General features: G+C 45.5%; 1 long non-coding RNA gene across 1 annotated transcript in view; it reads right to left on the bottom strand.

Moving 5' to 3' along the window:
- The window catches only part of LOC139764403 (uncharacterized), a 206,258-nt gene that overhangs the window by 150,062 nt on the left and 35,949 nt on the right, over positions 1–20,247 (bottom strand). The window contains exon 2 of the long non-coding RNA XR_011716368.1: positions 17,871–17,914. This is a non-coding gene — a long non-coding RNA (uncharacterized lncRNA). The remainder of the gene's footprint in view (positions 1–17,870; positions 17,915–20,247) is intronic.

Below are 20,247 nucleotides of genomic sequence, written 5' to 3'. Positions count from 1 at the left end.
TAAGAATATGTACGTATATATATATATATATATATATATATATATATATATATATATATATATGTGTGTGTGTGTGTGTGCGTGTGTGTACGCTGAAAAGTATAGGTATGTATATACATGTGTATGTAGATGGGTTGGGCCATTATTTTGTCTGTTTCCTTGCGCTACCTCGCTAACGCGGGAGACGGCGATTATGTATAATAGATAAATTATATATATATATATATATATATATATATATATATATATATATATATATATATATATATATATATATATATATATATTATTTTGTTTTATTTATGTTTATTATACTTGATCGTCGTTTTCCGTGTCTGCAAGGCAGCGCCAAGAAAACTGACAAAAAAGGCCACATTCGTTCACACTCAGTCTCTAGCTGTCATGTGTATTGTACCGAAACCTCAGCTCCCTTTCCACATCCAGGCCCCACACACCTTTCCATGGTTTACCCCAGACGTTTCGCATGCCCTGGTTTAGTCCATTGACAGCACGTCGACCCCGGTATACCACATAGTTCCAATTCACTGTATATCTTGCACTCCTCTCACCCTCCTGTATGTTCAGGCCCCGATTTCTCAAAATCTTTTTCACTCCATCCTTCCACCTCCAATTTGGTCTCTTGCTTCTCCTTGTTCCCTCCACCTCTGACTCACACACACACACACACACACACACACACACACACACACACACACACTTACATATTGGAAAGGATCACAATTTTGCGCGTGATCAAAACGTTCCTATGAGTCCACGGGGAAAATGAAACACGATAAGTTCCCAAGTGCACTTCCGTGTAATAATCATATCATCAGGGGAGACACAAGAAAGAAATATAACAGTCAACTGACTGTTATATTTCTTTCTTGTGTCTCCCATAATGATGTGATTATTACACGAAAGTGCACTTGGGAACTTATCGTGTTTCATTTTCCCCATGGACTCATAGGAATATATATATATATATATATATATATATATATATATATATATATATATATATATATATATATATATATATATGTGTGTGGTGAGGTGCCTGAGGATTGTCGGAATGCGTGCATAGTGCCATTGTACAAAGGCAAAGGGGATAAGAGTGAGTGCTCAAATTACAGAGGTATAAGTTTGTTGAGTATTCCTGGTAGATTATATGGGAGGGTATTGATTGAGAGGGTGAAGGCATGTACAGAGCATCAGATTGGGGAAGAGCAGTGTGGTTTCAGAAGTGGTAGAGGATGTATGGATCAGGTGTTTGCTTTGAAGAATGTATGTGAGAAATACTTAGAAAAGCAAATGGATTTGTATGTAGCATTTATGGATCTGGAGAAGGCATATGATAGAGTTGATAGAGATGCTCTGTGGAAGGTATTAAGAATATATGGTGTGGGAGGCAAGTTGTTAGAAGCAGTGAAAAGTTTTTATCGAGAATGTAAGGCATGTGTACGTGTAGGAAGAGAGGAAAGTGATTGGTTCTCAGTGAATGTAGGTTTGCGGCAGGGGTGTGTGATGTCTCCATGGTTGTTTAATTTGTTTATGGATGGGGTTGTTAGGGAGGTGAATGCAAGAGTTTTGGAAAGAGGGGCAAGTATGAAGTCTGTTGTGGATGAGAGAGCTTGGGAAGTGAGTCAGTTGTTGTTCGCTGATGATACAGCGCTGGTGGCTGATTCATGTGAGAAAATGCAGAAGCTGGTGACTGAGTTTGGTAAAGTGTGTGAAAGAAGAAAGTTAAGAGTAAATGTGAATAAGAGCAAGGTTATTAGGTACAGTAGGGTTGAGGGTCAAGTCAATTGGGAGGTAAGTTTGAATGGAGCAAAACTGGAGGAAGTAAAGTGTTTTAGATATCTGGGAGTGGATCTGGCAGCGGATGGAACCATGGAAGCGGAAGTGGATCATAGGGTGGGGGAGGGGGCGAAAATCCTGGTAGCCTTGAAGAATGTGTGGAAGTCGAGAACATTATCTCGGAAAGCAAAAATGGGTATGTTTGAAGGAATAGTGGTTCCAACAATGTTGTATGGTTGCGAGGCGTGGGCTATGGATAGAGTTGTGCGCAGGAGGATGGATGTGCTGGAAATGAGATGTTTGAGGACAATGTGTGGTGTGAGGTGGTTTGATCGAGTAAGTAACGTAAGGGTAAGAGAGATGTGTGGAAATAAAAAGAGCGTGGTTGAGAGAGCAGAAAAGGGTGTTTTGAAATGGTTTGCGCACATGGAGAGAATGAGTGAGGGAAGATTGACCAAGAGGATATATGTGTCGGAGGTGGAGGGAACGAGGAGAAGTGGGAGACCAAATTGGAGGTGGAAAGATATAGTGAAAAAGATTTTGTGTGATCGGGGCCTGAACATGAAGGAGGGTGAAAGGAGGGCAAGGAATAGAGTCAATTGGATCGATGTGGTATACCGGGGTTGACGTGCTGTCAGTGGATTGAATCAGGGCATGTGAAGCGTCTGGGGTAAACCATGGAAAGCTGTGTAGGTATGTATATTTGCGTGTGTGGACGTATGTATATACATGTGTATGGGGGTGGGTTGGGCCATTTCTTTCGTGTTTCCTTGCCCTACCTCGCAAACGCGGGAGACAGCGACAAAGCAAAAAAAAAAAAAAAAAAAAAAAAGAAAAATATATATATATATATATATATATATATATATATATATATATATATATATATATATATATATATATATATATATATATATGTATATATACCATGTCTTACCGTTGTCTATACACACACACACACACACAAGCGCCAGCATACACCAAGTACCCAATGGTCGAGCAGTCAGCCACCGTGTCCGGGACTCGAACTATTGAGGTAGTATATAGCATTGTACTGCAGAGACTCGTGTGTTTCTTACTGCCTATTTGAACTGGAGTTCAACACTTTTACGTTGGAGGCTCCAAGTCACCTGTAGACGTCCACATTAGGGCCGGCCCTTAATGGCAGTATAAAGAAGTTGATGAAAGGGAAAACAAGAGACAAGGAAAAGCATTTACGAATTTTGGAGGAAGTGAAAACCCTGTTTTCTAAAATATGCCAGGTCATAGGTATAGAGAAAGACATGAGAAGGTAGAAAGTTCCAAAGCTTCGAGGTGTAGGGAAAGAAACAGTTATTAGATCAGCCCACCCTTGAGTTGCCGATGGCCACACAGTAATCATGTGAGGCAGCAGCTTGCTGAGTATTGCGTGGTTTAGCTAGTGGTGGGGGCACACAAGCAGCCAGCTCTCAGGAGCTAAGACCATATAGAAGCGGGACAGTGAACCAGCATTGCGGGGTAAGGCAAGTCCGTCAAGTTTTGACGCTATCCTGGGACGTTTGATAAGTCGGACTGTTTTCTACTAAGCTTTATCAAACAAGGATGCAGAGCTGGAGCCCACCCAGACGTGAGAGTACGCATAGAAGCATGAATCAATCCTTTGTATACACGGAGCATCTGTTCAGAAGAAAAGAAATTTCAGTATCTAAACAGGACTCCCGGTTTGTTTGAAGCAAACTGAGCTATTCCCGTAATGTGTGGCTTCCATGATTGAGTAGATGTTACACTAATACCAATTATGTTCATAGAATTACGGAATTACAGAGCAGTTAAAAGTGAGAGGAAAATTTTGAGGATTTTTTGATAGACAGATGGGCAGAAACTGGGTCTTCTGGGCATTAACGTTAACCAGATTACGTCCATTCCAGAGCACGTCCACTCCACTGATATATTGTGTCCAAGTCTGAGTTTATTGTGGAAGTTGTGTTGAGATGGTGTTGAGAGAAGGAGCACATCTGAAGGATGTGAAGGAGAGTAGTGTTAAGTCCTCAGTGTGTGAGTGCATTAGGTTATTTCTAGAAGAAAAGGAAATCGTTGATGAAAAGGAGAAAAACTGTAGGAGACAGGACAGAACCTTGAGGGACGCTGCTGTTGGTAGAGAAAGAGAGAGCGGCGGTACGGAGCCCAAGCTGCCACACACAAGTAAAATGTTCATTACATCACACTTATCCCTGAGCCACGTCATCATTCGGCCCAATATATGAAGTTTTTACCTTCCTAGTGACCAGACATCAGCGTGCTGCTCATGTTTTGTTTATGTAACATACAGGCTACAGTCGTCATACAGACTGGTCAGTAGGTCTGCATAATGTCATCTCATTTCTTCAAGATACTAGGCATGACCTTTGACCGCTTCCACTTCCTAGATGTTCTCCCTCCTCCTGCAACACCTTCAGCACTTCAGGATGTGTGTGTGTATGTGTGTGTGTTGCTGCCATCATCCACCCACCACTCGTGGTCACTCCCCGCCAGCCAGTCGGCTCCTGCCATGTATGTATGTCTCGAGCTTCAACCTTCCGCCTCACTGAAAGATTTGTGTGAGCTCTTAACCTCTCTCTCTCTCTCTCTCTCTCTCTCTCTCTCTCTCTCTCTCTCTCTCTCTCTCTCTCTCTCTCTCTCTCTCTCTCCAGATATGGCTGTAGATAGAAATACAATGTACAACAATAAACATTGGATCTGCAAATGAAAAACTAGTGTAAATAAGAGACATTATATAAGATGATTAATGTGAGATGATCAATCAAACATCACTAAGAAACAACAGCATAATACACCTTTACTGCCAGATGTAGAACTCTCTCCTAACACACCCAGTGGATGTAGAACTCTCTCCTGACACACCCAGTGGATGTAGAACTCCCTCCTAGCACACCCAGTGGATGTAGAACTCTCTCCTGGCACACCCAGTGGATGTAGAACTCTCTCCTGGCACACCCAGTGGATGTAGAACTTACAACTCGGACCAAAGGTCAGCAGGACAACCCCACGTACCAGAGGTCAGCAAGACAACCCCACGTACCAGAGGTCAACAAGACAACCCCACGTACCAAAGGTCAACAAGACAACCCCACGTACCAGAGGTCAGCAAGACAACCCCACGTACCAGAGGTCAGCAAGACAACCCCACGTACCAGAGGTCAGCAAGACAACCCCACGTACCAGAGGTCAACAAGACAACCCCACGTACCAGAGGTCAACAAGACAACAGCTACAGCAAGATGAAAGGTTAACACAGCTGCAGCAAGATGAGAGGTTAACACAGCTGCAGCAAGATGAGAGGTTAACACAGCTGCAGCAGGATGACAGGTTAAGACAGCTGCAGCAGGATGAAAGGTTAACACAGCTGCAGCAAGATGAGAGGTTAACACAGCTGCATCAGGATCAGAGGTTAACACAGCTGCAGCTGGTTGAGAGGTTATCACAGCTGCAACAGGATGAGAGGTTAACACAGCTGCAGCATGATGAGTGGTTATCACAGCTGCAGCAGGATGAGAGGTTAACACAGCTGCAGCAAGATCAGAGGTTAACACAGCTGCAGCAGGATGAGAGGTTAACACAGCTGCAGCAGGATGAGTGGTTAACACAGCTGCAGCATGATGAGAGGTTATCACGGCTGCAGCAGGATGAGAGGTTAACACAGCTGCAGCAGGATGAGAGGTTAACACAGCTGCAGCAGGATGAGTGGTTAACACAGCTGCAGCATGATGAGAGGTTATCACGGCTGCAGCAGGATGAGTGGTTAACACATTTGCAGAAGGATGAGAGGTTAACACAGCTGCAGAAGGATGAGAGGTTAACACAGTTACAGCAGGATGAGGGGTTAACACAGCTGCAGCAGGATGAGAGGTTAACACAGCTGCAGAAGGATGAGAGGTTGACACAGCTGCAGCAGGATGAGAGATTATCACATCTACAGCAGGATGAGAGGTTAACACAGCTGCAGCAGGATGAGAGGTTAACACAGCTGCAGCAGGATGGGAGGTTAACACAGCTGCAGAAGGATGAGAGGTTAACACAGCTGCAGAAGGATGAGAGGTTAACACAGCTGCAGCAGGATGAAAGGTTAACACAGCTGCAGCAGGATGAGAGGTTAACACAGCTGCAGAAGGATGAGAGGTTGACACAGCTTCAGCAGGATGACAGGTTAACACAGCTGCAGCAGGATGAGAGGTTATCACAGCTACAGCAGGATGAGAGGTTATCACAGCTGCAGCAATATGACAGGTTAACACAGCTGCAGCAGGATGAGAGGTTAACACAGCTACAGCAGGATGAGTGGTTAACACAGCTGCCGCATGATGAGAGGTTATCACAGCTGCAGCAGGATGAGAGGTTGACACAGCTGCAGCAGGATGAGAGGTTAACACAGCTGCAGAAGGATGAGAGGTTAACACAGTTGCAGCAGGATTTGAGGTTAACACAGCTGTAGCAGGATGAGAGGTTAACACGGCTGCGGCAGGATGAGAAGTTAACACAGCTGCAGAAGGATGAGAGGCTAACACAGCTGCAGCAGGATGAGAGGTTAACACGGCTGCGGCAGGATGAGAGGTTAACACAGCTGCAGAAGGATGAGAGGCTAACACAGCTGCAGCAGGATGACAGGTTAACACATTTGGAGAAGGATGAGAGGTTAACACAGCTGCAGCAGGATAAGAGGTTAACACAGCTGCACCAGGATGAGAGGTTAACACAGCTGCAGAAGGATGAGAGGTTAACACAGCTGCACCAGGATGAGAGGTTAACACAGCTGCAGCAATATGACAGGTTAACACAGCTGCAGCAGGATGAGAGGTTAATACACCTGCAGCAGGATCAGAAGTTAACACAGCTGCAGAAGGATGAGAGGTTAACACAGCTGCAGCAGGATGACAGGTTAACACATTTGCAGAAGGATGAGAGGTTAACACAGCTGCAGCAGGATAAGAGGTTAACACAGCTGCAGAAGGATGAGAGGTTAACACAGCTGCAGCAGAATGAGAGGTAAACACAGCTGCGGCAGGACGAGAGGCTATCTCAGTTGCAGCAGGATCAGAGGTTAACACAGCTGCAGCAGGATGAGAGGTTATCACAGTTGCAGCAGAATGAGAGGCTATCACAGCTGCTGCAGAGAGAGGTGTTAACACAGCCGCAGCAGGATGAGAGGTTTACACAGCCGCAGCAGGATGAGAGGTTAACACAGCTGCAGCAGGATGAGAGGTTAACACAACTGCAGCAGGATGAGAGGTTAACACAGCTGCAGCAGGATGAGAGGTTAACACAGCTGCATCAGGATCAGAGGTTAACACAGCTGCAGCTGGTTGAGAGGTTATCACAGCTGCAACAGGATGAGAGGTTAACACAGCTGCAGCATGATGAGTGGTTATCACAGCTGCAGCAGGATGAGAGGTTAACACAGCTGCAGCAAGATCAGAGGTTAACACAGCTGCAGCAGGATGAGAGGTTAACACAGCTGCAGAAGGATGAGAGGTTAACACAGTTACAGCAGGATGAGGGGTTAACACAGCTGCAGCAGGATGAGAGGTTAACACAGCTGCAGAAGGATGAGAGGTTGACACAGCTGCAGCAGGATGAGAGATTATCACATCTACAGCAGGATGAGAGGTTAACACAGCTGCAGCAGGATGAGAGGTTAACACAGCTGCAGCAGGATGGGAGGTTAACACAGCTGCAGAAGGATGAGAGGTTAACACAGCTGCAGAAGGATGAGAGGTTAACACAGCTGCAGCAGGATGAAAGGTTAACACAGCTGCAGCAGGATGAGAGGTTAACACAGCTGCAGAAGGATGAGAGGTTGACACAGCTTCAGCAGGATGACAGGTTAACACAGCTGCAGCAGGATGAGAGGTTATCACAGCTACAGCAGGATGAGAGGTTATCACAGCTGCAGCAATATGACAGGTTAACACAGCTGCAGCAGGATGAGAGGTTAACACAGCTACAGCAGGATGAGTGGTTAACACAGCTGCCGCATGATGAGAGGTTATCACAGCTGCAGCAGGATGAGAGGTTGACACAGCTGCAGCAGGATGAGAGGTTAACACAGCTGCAGAAGGATGAGAGGTTAACACAGTTGCAGCAGGATTTGAGGTTAACACAGCTGTAGCAGGATGAGAGGTTAACACGGCTGCGGCAGGATGAGAGGTTAACACAGCTGCAGAAGGATGAGAGGCTAACACAGCTGCAGCAGGATGAGAGGTTAACACGGCTGCGGCAGGATGAGAGGTTAACACAGCTGCAGAAGGATGAGAGGCTAACACAGCTGCAGCAGGATGACAGGTTAACACATTTGGAGAAGGATGAGAGGTTAACACAGCTGCAGCAGGATAAGAGGTTAACACAGCTGCACCAGGATGAGAGGTTAACACAGCTGCAGAAGGATGAGAGGTTAACACAGCTGCACCAGGATGAGAGGTTAACACAGCTGCAGCAATATGACAGGTTAACACAGCTGCAGCAGGATGAGAGGTTAATACACCTGCAGCAGGATCAGAAGTTAACACAGCTGCAGAAGGATGAGAGGTTAACACAGCTGCAGCAGGATGACAGGTTAACACATTTGCAGAAGGATGAGAGGTTAACACAGCTGCAGCAGGATGAGAGGTTAACACAGCTGCAGAAGGATGAGAGGTTAACACAGCTGCAGCAGAATGAGAGGTAAACACAGCTGCGGCAGGACGAGAGGCTATCTCAGTTGCAGCAGGATCAGAGGTTAACACAGCTGCAGCAGGATGAGAGGTTATCACAGTTGCAGCAGAATGAGAGGCTATCACAGCTGCTGCAGAGAGAGGTGTTAACACAGCCGCAGCAGGATGAGAGGTTTACACAGCCGCAGCAGGATGAGAGGTTAACACAGCTGCAGCAGGATGAGAGGTTAACACAACTGCAGCAGGATGAGAGGTTAACACAGCTGCAGCAGGATGAGAGGTTAACACAGCTGCATCAGGATCAGAGGTTAACACAGCTGCAGCTGGTTGAGAGGTTATCACAGCTGCAACAGGATGAGAGGTTAACACAGCTGCAGCATGATGAGTGGTTATCACAGCTGCAGCAGGATGAGAGGTTAACACAGCTGCAGCAAGATCAGAGGTTAACACAGCTGCAGCAGGATGAGAGGTTAACACAGCTGCAGCAGGATGAAAGGTTAACACAGCTGCAGCAGGATGAGAGGTTATCACGGCTGCGGCAGGATGAGAGGTTAACACAGCTGCAGCAGGATGAGAGGTTAACACAGCTGCAGAAGGATGAGTGGTTAACACAGCTGCAGCATGATGAGAGGTTATCACAGCTACAGCAGGATGAGAGGTTAACACAGCTACAGCAGGATGAGAGGTTAACACAGCTGCATCATGATAAGAGGTTAACACAGCTGCACCAGGATGAAAGGTTAACACAGCTTCAGCAATATGACAGGTTAACACAGCTGCAGCAGGATGAGAGGTTAATACACCTGCAGCAGGATCAGAAGTTAACACAGCTGCAGAAGGATGAGAGGTTAACACAGCTGCAGCAAGATGAGAGGTTAACACAGCTGCAGCAGGATGAGTGGTTAACACAGCTGCAGAAGGATGAGAGGTTAACACAGCTGCAGCAGGATGAGAGGTTAACACAGCTGCAGCAGGATGAGAGGTTAACACAGCTGCAGAAGGATGAGAGGTTAACACAGCTGCAGCAGGATGAAAGGTTAACACAGCTGCAGCAGGATGAAAGGTTAACACAGCTGCAGAAGGATGAGAGGTTGACACAGCTGCAGCAGGATGAGATTATCACAGCTACAGCAGAATGAGAGGTTAACACAGCTTCAGCAGGATGAGAGGTTAACACAGCTGCAGCAGGATGAGAGGTTAATACACCTGCAGCAGTATCAGAAGTTAACACAGCTGCAGAAGGATGAGAGGTTAACACAGCTGCAGCAAGATGAGAGGTTAACACAGCTGCAGCAGGATGAGAGATTATCACAGCTACAGCAGGATGAGAGGTAACACAGCTACAGCAGGATGAGAGGTTAACACAGCTGCAGCAGGATGAGAGGTTAACACAGCTGCAGCAGGATGAGAGGTTAACACAGCTGCAGAAGGATGAGAGGTTGACACAGCTGCAGCAGGATGAGATTATCACAGCTACAGCAGGATGAGAGGTTAACACAGCTTCAGCAGGATGAGAGGTTAACACAGCTGCAGCAGGATGAGAGGTTAACACAGCTGCAGAAGGATATAGAGGTTGACACATCTGCAGCAGGATGAGATTATCACAGCTACAGCAGGATGAGAGGTTAACACAGCTTCAGCAGGATGAGAGGTTAACACAGCTGCAGCAGGATGAGAGGTTAACACAGCTGCAGAAGGATGAGAGGTTGACACTGCTGCAGCAGGATGAGATTATCACAGCTACAGCAGGATGAGGGGTTAACACAGCTGCAGCAGGATGAGAGGTTAACACAGCTGCAGCAGGATGGGAGGTTAACACAGCTGCAGAAGGATATAGAGGTTGACACATCTGCAGCAGGATGAGAGGTTAACACAGCTGCAGCAGGATGAGAGGTTAACACAGCTGCAGAAGGATGAGAGGTTAACACAGCTGCACCAGGATGAGAGGTTAACACAGCTGCAGCAGGATGACTCCATACTCTAGACTAACGAATGCTACAGTTTAGGTCAGAACATGCTACAGACTTCTACATGCTATGAACTCCCACATGCTGTAAATTCCGACATGCTATAAACTTTGACATGCTATAGACACCTACATGCTATGGACTTGTACAGGATATAGATTCCTACATGCTATAGAGTTTTACATTCTATTGAATATTACATGCTGTAGACTCCTACATGCTACAGACTCCTACATGCTGTAGACTACGACATTCTATAGACTCCTATATATTATAGACTCCTACAGCTTCAGGCTCGCACATGTTATAGACTTGTCCATGCTATAGACTCCTACATGCTATAGACTCCTACATGCTATAGACTCCTACATGCCACAGACTCCTACATGCTATAGACTCCTACATGCTACAGACTCGTACATGCTATAGATTCCTACATGATATAGACTCTTACATGCTATAGACTCGTACATGCTACAGGCTCCTACATGATATAGACTCGTACATGCTACAGACTCCTACATGATACAGACTCCTACATGATATAGACTCCTACATGATATAGACTCTTACATGCTATAGACTCGTACATGCTACAGGCTCCTACATGATATAGACTCGTACATGCTACAGTCTCCTACATGATACAGACTCCTACATGATGTAGACTCCTACATGATATAGACTCGTATATGCTATAGACTTCTACATGTTACAGACTCCTACATGATATAGACTCGTACATGCTATACTTCTACAAGCTACAGACTCCTACATGATATAGACTCGTACATGCTACAGACTCGTACATGCTACAGACTCGTACATGATATAGACTCGTACATGCTACAGACTCGTACATGCTACAGACTCGTACATGCTACAGACTCGTACATGATATAGTCTCGTACATGCTACAGACTCGTACATGCTACAGACTCGTACATGCTACAGACTCGTACATGCTACAGACTCGTACATGATATAGTCTCGTACATGCTACAGACTCGTACATGCTACAGACTCGTACATGCTACAGACTTGTACATGCTACAGACTCGTACATGATATAGTCTCGTACATGCTACAGACTCGTGCATGCTACAGACTCGTACATGCTACAGACTCGTACATGATATAGTCTCGTACATGCTACAGACTCGTCAGACCCGACATGCTACAGACTCGTACATGATATAGACTCGTACATGCTACAGACTCGTACATGCTACAGACTCGTACATGATATAGTCTCGTACATGCTACAGACTCGTACATGCTACAGACTCGTACATGCTACAGACTCGTACATGATATAGTCTCGTACATGCTACAGACTCGTACATGATATAGACTCGTACATGCTACAGACGTGGTAAGAGCATTTTCTGTGATATGTGTATTGGTCTGTGGATACTGATGAAAGGTTGGGTTAGGTTATGATGTAGTCATGGCAGTCCAAAGGATCTTAGGCAAACAGACACCGTGGCACACAAGGAGGTCAGCCAAATTATCATGAGAGGAGATAGGAGAGAGAGAGAGAGAGAGAGAGAGAGAGAGAGAGAGAGAGAGAGAGAGAGAGAGAGAGAACTAAGTCCAAAGTCAAAGACAGGGAGAGGTGACATGGGACGAGAGGCTGGATGTGTAGTAAGTAATATAAACAACACAGATGGATTAGTTGCAGATGACAGAGCTGAACCATCACATGGAAAATGTCTGGTATTGTTGGAGTTGTGGACAAAATTCCTACAGATAAGATCTCACTTGTTGTGTTGGGAAATGTACATAACATCCAGGACGGGAAGAGTAAATAGAGAAGGAGGAGGAGGACTGGCCCCTCTCAATAAGAGACGACCTTAAGTTTCAGGTGATAATGGAAGATGGTTTGGTACCTGATGGGAAGGAAGAGTTACTGTAGCAAGTGTGGTGCAGGATATATAATCCTCAAGACTTTGTACCATCCAGAACAAATACACAGTGATAACAATAAAGGAACAATCAGGATGGCAAAGGAAGCAGTAAATCATGAAGATGATAAAGTGCTCATAATGGGCGACCAATGATAATGAAGGAATTTGGATGCTCATAAAGACAGACTCAGAAAGAGACAAGTTCATGGAGTGTATATAGGAGAACCTGCCATACCAACATGTCATGAACATACTAGTATGAGAAAGAATAATGCACCATCATAACTACATCTTAGCTTCATACACACACACACACACACACACACACACACACACACACACACACACACACACACACACACACGCTGACGTGGGTACTGGAGGAATAAAGAGCAGAGATGAGGTCAGCCACCAAGAGGAAAATACCCTTAACTCGACAGTTTATATGGCCACATAAACTGATAGATGCAGTTCAGTAGCCACTCATCATGATGGTAGGTTGTGTAAGATGAAAGAGGGAGGAAGACGAAGGTTAGGAGTGAGGGGAAAACGTTTCAATATTTGATGTCATGAACCATAGAAGCTTCGAGATATACCATGACGAAGATATGGGCAGCACCCCAGCCAGCCAGCCAGCATCTATACGGTTTAAGAAAGCAGGGAGCGAGCAATGCACGATAAGATACACAAAGAAACTTGGAAGAGAACATTGTAAAAAAAAAAGGAGAAAATCCATAACTTGTCACATATTTATCGGTAGTAAATTGGTAGTTTAAGAACAGCTAATCATGCTAAGGGTTTCAAGACAGAGAGTTGGAGGGTGATTTTAGGATATGAGGGGAAAAGAACAAATTTTACAGTGTTTTCACAGTGGAAGGCATTATAGACCCAACATTAGTGAGGTTGCATGGGCAGGGCTTGTAAAGTATTGAAATATCTAAGATGACGTAGATTGTAGAGTACGGCAGCGTTATGACCCATCCACATAAGGTTCTTGCTACAGATGTTGACACACGTAAGCTTGACACACCACTTGAAAAGATGTTCCAAATGTAACAAGGTAATGGAAGCAGAGCAACATATCTATTATAATGGGCTGCACTACAGACTGGTGGGTATGATGTGAGAGGTACTGGACAGTATCATGAGAATGTAAATAAATGACTTCCTGCAGTGAAAAATCTACGTAAGTGACAACACAGTTTCAAAGCTTATGTGTCAGGAACAGCCCAACTTTCTTCAAGTGATCTGTGTACTGGACAACAGAGAAGGCTGCATGGACTGTTGTATGTGGACTGGCAGAGAATGTATAAGAACCTGGATCTCTTGGCAGGAATGAGGTGGAGTCTTCCTCCATGCATGAAGATAATCCAGAATGGAAGCAACAAAATACGTATATCACAGAATCTTCCTCGACATTGGTAGAGGTCAGTGTGGGCGTCCCACAGTGACCTGTTTTGGGATCACTGCTTACTTGGTCAATGCTAACGGCTAACCCGACGACAAAATGTAAAGCAATGAGGATGGCACATAACGAAAGATTAACCCATTATGAATATTATCCAAGATCAACAACTGTGACTCTAAATGTAAGAGAAGCTTGGGAATCAAAATCGTCTCCAACCTGAACTGCACAGTCGGGTGATGGTAGAAAAGTGTTCAAGTATATGGGGAGAGAAACCTTGAGCATGTTGTATATGACTTAGGTGAGCCCAGCCTTTATCACCCCACAAAACACCAACTTTGGCACTTTGGGAACTCAAAGGTTATGTCTGTGCAGCTTCTTTACCGAGTTTCGTTGGGATGGGTACTGTGTCTCTGGTCGGGATGGCTTGTGTTGTGCTGAACGTATGGCAAAGTTTATCTTGGTTAGGTTGAAGGCCTATAGTCTATCTTCTAGATTATTTTCTCCACAATCGTGGTTTGACCGCTCCTGCTGTAATGCCTGTCGCATCAGCGACGATGTATGCCGTACTATGAAACTCAACCCTGCCCCGGTCACCCACTCCACTATCATTTCTATTCAGAGTCTTTGCAAGGCTGTTCTTCGGAGAGCCAAGAACACTTTCATAAAAAGAAATTGAGCTGAATTGACGACTTCTTGTCTCTGGTCAATAACCAGAAGCATCTTCAGCAGCTTTTGAGACTGACCCTTACCTACTCTTGTCCGACTTTCTCCATCTCATACTAACTCTCTAATTTAAAAACATATTCCTTTTGATGCCTTGTTTTCTTCTAACTTAACTTTGGATGATTCAGGTTCTAATCCTCCGTCCCCATCTCCTCTCAGTGAACCTAATGTTATCTCCCATATTCTCCTCACGCAGGGTCTCCCTGGTACCCTCCCAGGACAGGTGGACAAGGAGTAAGGATCAGATGGCATACTTCCTCAATTTCTATATGAGTGTGCCTCTGAGTGAGCACCAATCATTACTCGCCTATTTCGCTACTGTTGAACACTAAAATTTTCTCTCCCACTTGGAAACACGCCTTGGTGCAGCCCACCCTAAAGAAAGAAGGCCGCTCGAATCCCACCAACTATCGCCACGTTGGTCTCACTTCGTTGTCTTCAAAGTCTTTGAATCTCTGCTAAACTCTACTTTCTCAGACAATTCAGATCCCATTCCCTTCCTTCAGATCATCTGTATTGATTTCGCGGTGCTAGTTCTACCGCCCACAACATTTCCAAAACCTTTGTCAGGATGTGGCATAAGTTCTGGCTCTGTAAACTCCCTTCCTTTGGTTCCACTGCTTCTCTGTGTTCTCTGAAGCATAGTTTCCTCCCTGACCATTTGATCGCAGTAGTTGTCAATGGCCTGACTTCCCCCTCGGGGTTGTGTCCTCTTATCTACTCTCTTTCTTCTCATGATATATGAACTTCTCTCTTCTACTTTTAATCCTATTCATTCTTATGCTGGCGATTCCACTTCACAATCTTCACCTCACTTTTCCTCCCTCCTTCAATACTCTTTCTCGTACTGATCATACCTCATATGGAGCATTTCGGTGTGGGAAAAGCAATAACCTTTTAAAATTGATAATATTAAAACGCACTTCTTATATCTCATAAGATTTTTTCTATCTGTTCAGTTTCAAAACACCAAAATGCAACCCCATAATAACATAAACACGTTGAACGCTATCATTTACACCATTCTTATCATGTAAACCCCCAGAGTCAACCCAAAAATATACTTCCCAAAAGCTTGAAGCGTTGTATAGTTGCCGTGATTATGTTTCTTGTGATGAGACCTTCATATATGTAAGGTTTTTGACTGGGTGTGGCACTGGGGTTTCATCTCTTAAGCTCCCCTCTTTTGGTTTCCCTCCTTCACTTTGCTCCTTCATATCTAGCTTCCTCTCCGTGGTTGTTGATGGATCAGCCTCCCCCCCCCCCCTCCTTTTCTTCATCAAAAACTTGTTCCTCAAGGTTCTGTTTTGTCCCCTACACTCTTTCTTCTTTTCTCAACGACTTCCTCTCCTCCACAAATAATCCAGTGCACTCATACGCTGACGACTCAACACTGCATTCATCCACATTCTTCAGTTCTGCTTCTTCTCTCACTCGATCTGCATCTCATCTTGACATAGCCTCCTCAATAATCTCAGACTTGAACAGGATATCTCACTGGGCACACAAAATCGTGCTAAGTTTAATGCCTCCAAGATCCAGTTTCTACCCATTTCTCTATTGAAGACTCCTCGTAACCCTCGTCTCTCCTTTGACGGTTCTGTAATTCCACTTCTTGACTCGTTGAACATACTTGGTATTACTGCAACATCCACTCTTTCTTGGAAATCCCACATTACACGAATAGCAAAGTCTGCCTCTAAGAAACTGGGTGTCCTGTTTAGATGGCGAAACATCAGAACATTTGCTCCGTTTTTACAAGGGATTGATTCGTCCGTGTATGGAGTACTGCTCTCACATCTGGGGTGGTTCTAGCTCTGCATCCTTACTTGACAGAGTTGAGTGGAAAGCGGTCCGACTTATAAACTGATCCAGGCTAACTTCCAAACTTGACCCCCTTGCCCTACTCCGCAATGTTGACTCACTTTCCCTCTTCTATAGGTATTACTTTGGTTTTTGCTCCCGAGAGCTGGCTGCTCGTGTGCCCCCACCACTAGCTAGACCACGCAATACTCAGCAAGCTGCTGCGTCACGTGATTACTGTGTGGCCATCGGCAACTCAAAGGTGGGCCGTTTTGATGACTGTTTCTTTCATTACACGTCGAAGCTTTGGAACTCTCTACCTTATCATGTCTTTCCCAGTAACTATGACCTGCTGTACATTTTAAAAGACAGGTTTTTCACTTTCCCAAAAATTTGTAAATACTTTCCCTTGTCTCTTCTTTTTCAGTTTCATAATTCTCTTTGTATATCAGTGAAGGCCCGACCTTAATGTAGACTTTTGTCTTTGACTGGAGCCTCCGCCATGAAGAAGCTGTTTCACATCTACAGGTTTTTTCCCCCAAAGATGGATTATTGTTTACACATCTGGAGTGGTTAACCCTCTACCTCACTCTTTAACTAGAGTGTAATCAAAAGCCTTGCGTCTTCCACTTCCCCTTTCCGTCTGATGTGATGTTGCCTCTATCCCTCTGTTCTATACATATCATTGTGGCCATTGCTTCTGTAAACTCTCTTCATGTGTAGCCATCCCCCAGGGTTTTGACCTGTGGCACGCGTTTGGCTGATACTTCCCACAGTTTGTGTGTGGAAACCAGCCACTCGAGGATTGTCTGTTATAATGATTCCCTCTCCCCTTAAGCTGTGGAATTCTCTTCCTTCTTTTGTCTTTCCGTCTTCATGTATCCTGTCTTACTTTGAGAGTCAGGTGTACTAACACCTGCTGAGCCCTGATTAATTCTCTCTCTAACTTTTTCTCTCACCCGGAACGTCCTCGAGTGGGACATGCTTTGCCCGTGGTTGGTCACTTTATTTAAACAATGATCAAGCTTTTTATGAGTTGATTGAAGCCAGAATTGAAACTGCTTTTCAAATTTGGTCACCGAACCCAGAGAAGCACAAAATGTTTGGCAACAAAGATGATTCTAGAATCAATAAAGCCAAACTACATGAAGAGTCTAGAGACCTTAGATTTGCCCATCATGGAAGAGAGAAGATTAAGGATTGCTTTGACCATAACCTTTCAGGATTTAAGTCAGCTTGATGCGTAGATTTTGAAGTCTTCAAACGATGCAAGGATTGAACAACCAGAGCCATAACATAAGATGAAGCAAGAAACTTGCAAGAAAATATGTAAATCAGTACTTTTGTAAATAAGAGCAGATGATGAATGTAACAGACTGAGTTATGAGATTGTGAAAGTGGACAACGTATATAAGTTTAAAAAGAAATTGAGAAAGTTCAAGATATGGGGCTTCAGAGATGTAGAACTTTCTCCTTATTGTACCAAACCCTCTCAACGACCATAGAAAATCACCTCCATGATGCTAGTGGAGGAGGAATACGAAGAAGTGATATACAGACGAAGCAGATGACTTACCTTTGTTGAACGAGTTCATAGACGGGCGACCACCAGTGGAAGACCTGAGGGAGAGGTAACTACACTTAGGGACGAGTTGAGACAATCAGAGGCGGAAGTAAGATCTTTCAGAAACACAGCAGTAAACAAAAACTATTGTAAAGCAGTGAGGATGGAGACCTATGTGGTGTTATGCAGGACACCAGAACCAACTGACTACATCCCCAGTGTGACGGAGGGAGGAGAGACAAGGGTGATAACTGGGGACAGTGTAGAGCCCCAGGACTAGAACTGAATTTGACTGAGATGGGAATCGAGGGTACCACGGGGAGAGCATGGTGCCTCAGAACTACAGATGAATGTATGGCTGAGAGGAGAGGGAGGGAGGGTGTGCAGCCCCAAGACTGGAGAGAAACGTGACAAAAGAGAGAATAATGACAAAGAATATCAATACAATAAGTTTGAAGGTAAAGGAAAGAATTAAAGAAAGTGTCTTAAGATAACGGAAGATCTTTTAAAGTTGGGTTACAAACACACGTGCTAGAAGACGAACTAAAGAGAAATGTTTCAACTTCCTTTAGAGCTAGCTTAAAAACACGAGCTGGGAAGAATAACGCGCTCATGATCTCTGTCTGTAGATCATAGTGAAGGTTTGAAGACAGCAGGATTCAGAAGAAGGGAAAGAATCTCCTGAGCTCTAGGTATAAACCATATGACTGATGGTATAGATGGAGCAATGCAGCACACGGGGATGGGCTCTTCCATTTAAAGTAACTTTTGAAATGGAAGAAACCAGTGAGGAGGTCTTAGAGAAGGCTTACAACCTGCCAGATAGTGAAGAAGTCTTACGGCAGGTCTACAAGACGACAGAAGTCTTAATGCAGGTGTACAAGATGGCATAAGTCGTAAGGTATGTCTACTGGATGGCAGAAGTTTTAAGGCTGTTCTAGAAGATGGCAGAGACCTTAAGCTAGGTCTATAACATGGCAGGCGCCTTAAAGCAGGTGCGCAAGCTGGCAGAAGTCTTCAGGCACACCCACTAGCTGGCAGAAGTCTTCAGGCAGACCCACTAGTTGGCAGAAGGCTTCAGGCAGACCTACTAGCTGGCAGAAGTCTTCCGGCAGACCCACTAGCTGGCAGAAGTCTTCAGGCAGACCCACTAGTTGGCAGAAGGCTTCAGGCAGACCCACTAGTTGGCAGAAGGCTTCAGGCAGACCCACTAGCTGGCAGAAGGCTTCAGGCAGACCCACTAGCTGGCAGAAGTCTTCAGGCAGACCCATTAGCTGGCAGAAGTCTTCAGGCAAACCCACTAGCTGGCAGAAGTCTTCAGGCAGACCCACTAGCTGGCAGAAGTCTTCAGGCAGACCCACTACTTGGCAGAAGTCTTCAGGCAGACCCACTAGCTGGCAGAAGTCTTCAGGCAGACCCACTAGTTGGCAGAAGGCTTCAGGCAGACCCACTAGCTGGCAGAAGTCTTCAGGCATATCCACTAGCTGGCAGAAGTCTTCAGGCAGACCCACTAGCTGGCAGAAGTCTTCAGGCAGACCCACTAGCTGGCAGAAGTCTTCAGGCAGACCCACTAGTTGGCAGAAGTCTTCAGGCAGACCCACTAGCTAGCAGAAGTCTTCAGGCAAACCCACTAGCTGGCAGAAGTCTTCAGGCAGACCCACTAGTTGGCAGAAGGCTTCAGGCAGACCCACTAGTTGACAGAAGGCTTCAGGCAGACCCACTAGCTGGCAGAAGGCTTCAGGCAGACCCACTATTTGGCAGAAGGCTTCAGGCAGACCCACGACTTGGCAGAAGGCTTCAGGCAGACCCACGAGTTGGCAGAAATCTTCAGGCAGACCCACTAGCTGGCAGAAGGCTTCAGGCAGACCCATTAGCTGGCAGAAGGCTTCAGGCAGACCCACTAGCTGGCAGAAGGCTTCAGGCAGACCCACTAGTTGGCAGAAGGCTTCAGGCAGACCCACTAGCTGGCAGAAGTCTTCAGGCAGACCCACTAGCTGGCAGAAGGCTTTAGACAGACCCACTAGCTGGCAGAAGTCTTCAGGCAGACCCACTAATTGGCAGAAGGCTTCAGCAGACCCACTAACTGGCAGAAGGCTTCAGGCAGACCCACTAGTTGGCAGAAGGCTTCAGGCAGACCCACTAGCTGGCAGAAGTCTTCAGGCAGACCCACTAGTTGGCAGAAGGCTTCAGGCAGACCCACTAGCTGGCAGAAGGCCTCAGGCAAACCCACTAGCTGGCAGAAGTGTTCAGGCAGACCCACTAGCTGGCAGAAGTCTTCAGGCAGACCCACTAGCTGGCAGAAGGCGTCAGGCAGACCCACTAGCTGGCAGAAGGCTTCAGGCAGACCCACTAGCTGGCAGAAGTCTTCAGGCAGACCCACTAGCTGGCT

The sequence above is a fragment of the Panulirus ornatus genome, chromosome 49 (assembly GCF_036320965.1).
Source record: "Panulirus ornatus isolate Po-2019 chromosome 49, ASM3632096v1, whole genome shotgun sequence".
Taxonomy (NCBI): Eukaryota; Metazoa; Arthropoda; class Malacostraca; order Decapoda; family Palinuridae; genus Panulirus; species Panulirus ornatus.
The sequence above is the reverse complement of the archived record's forward strand: the minus strand, read 5'-3'. Positions and strand labels throughout refer to the sequence as shown.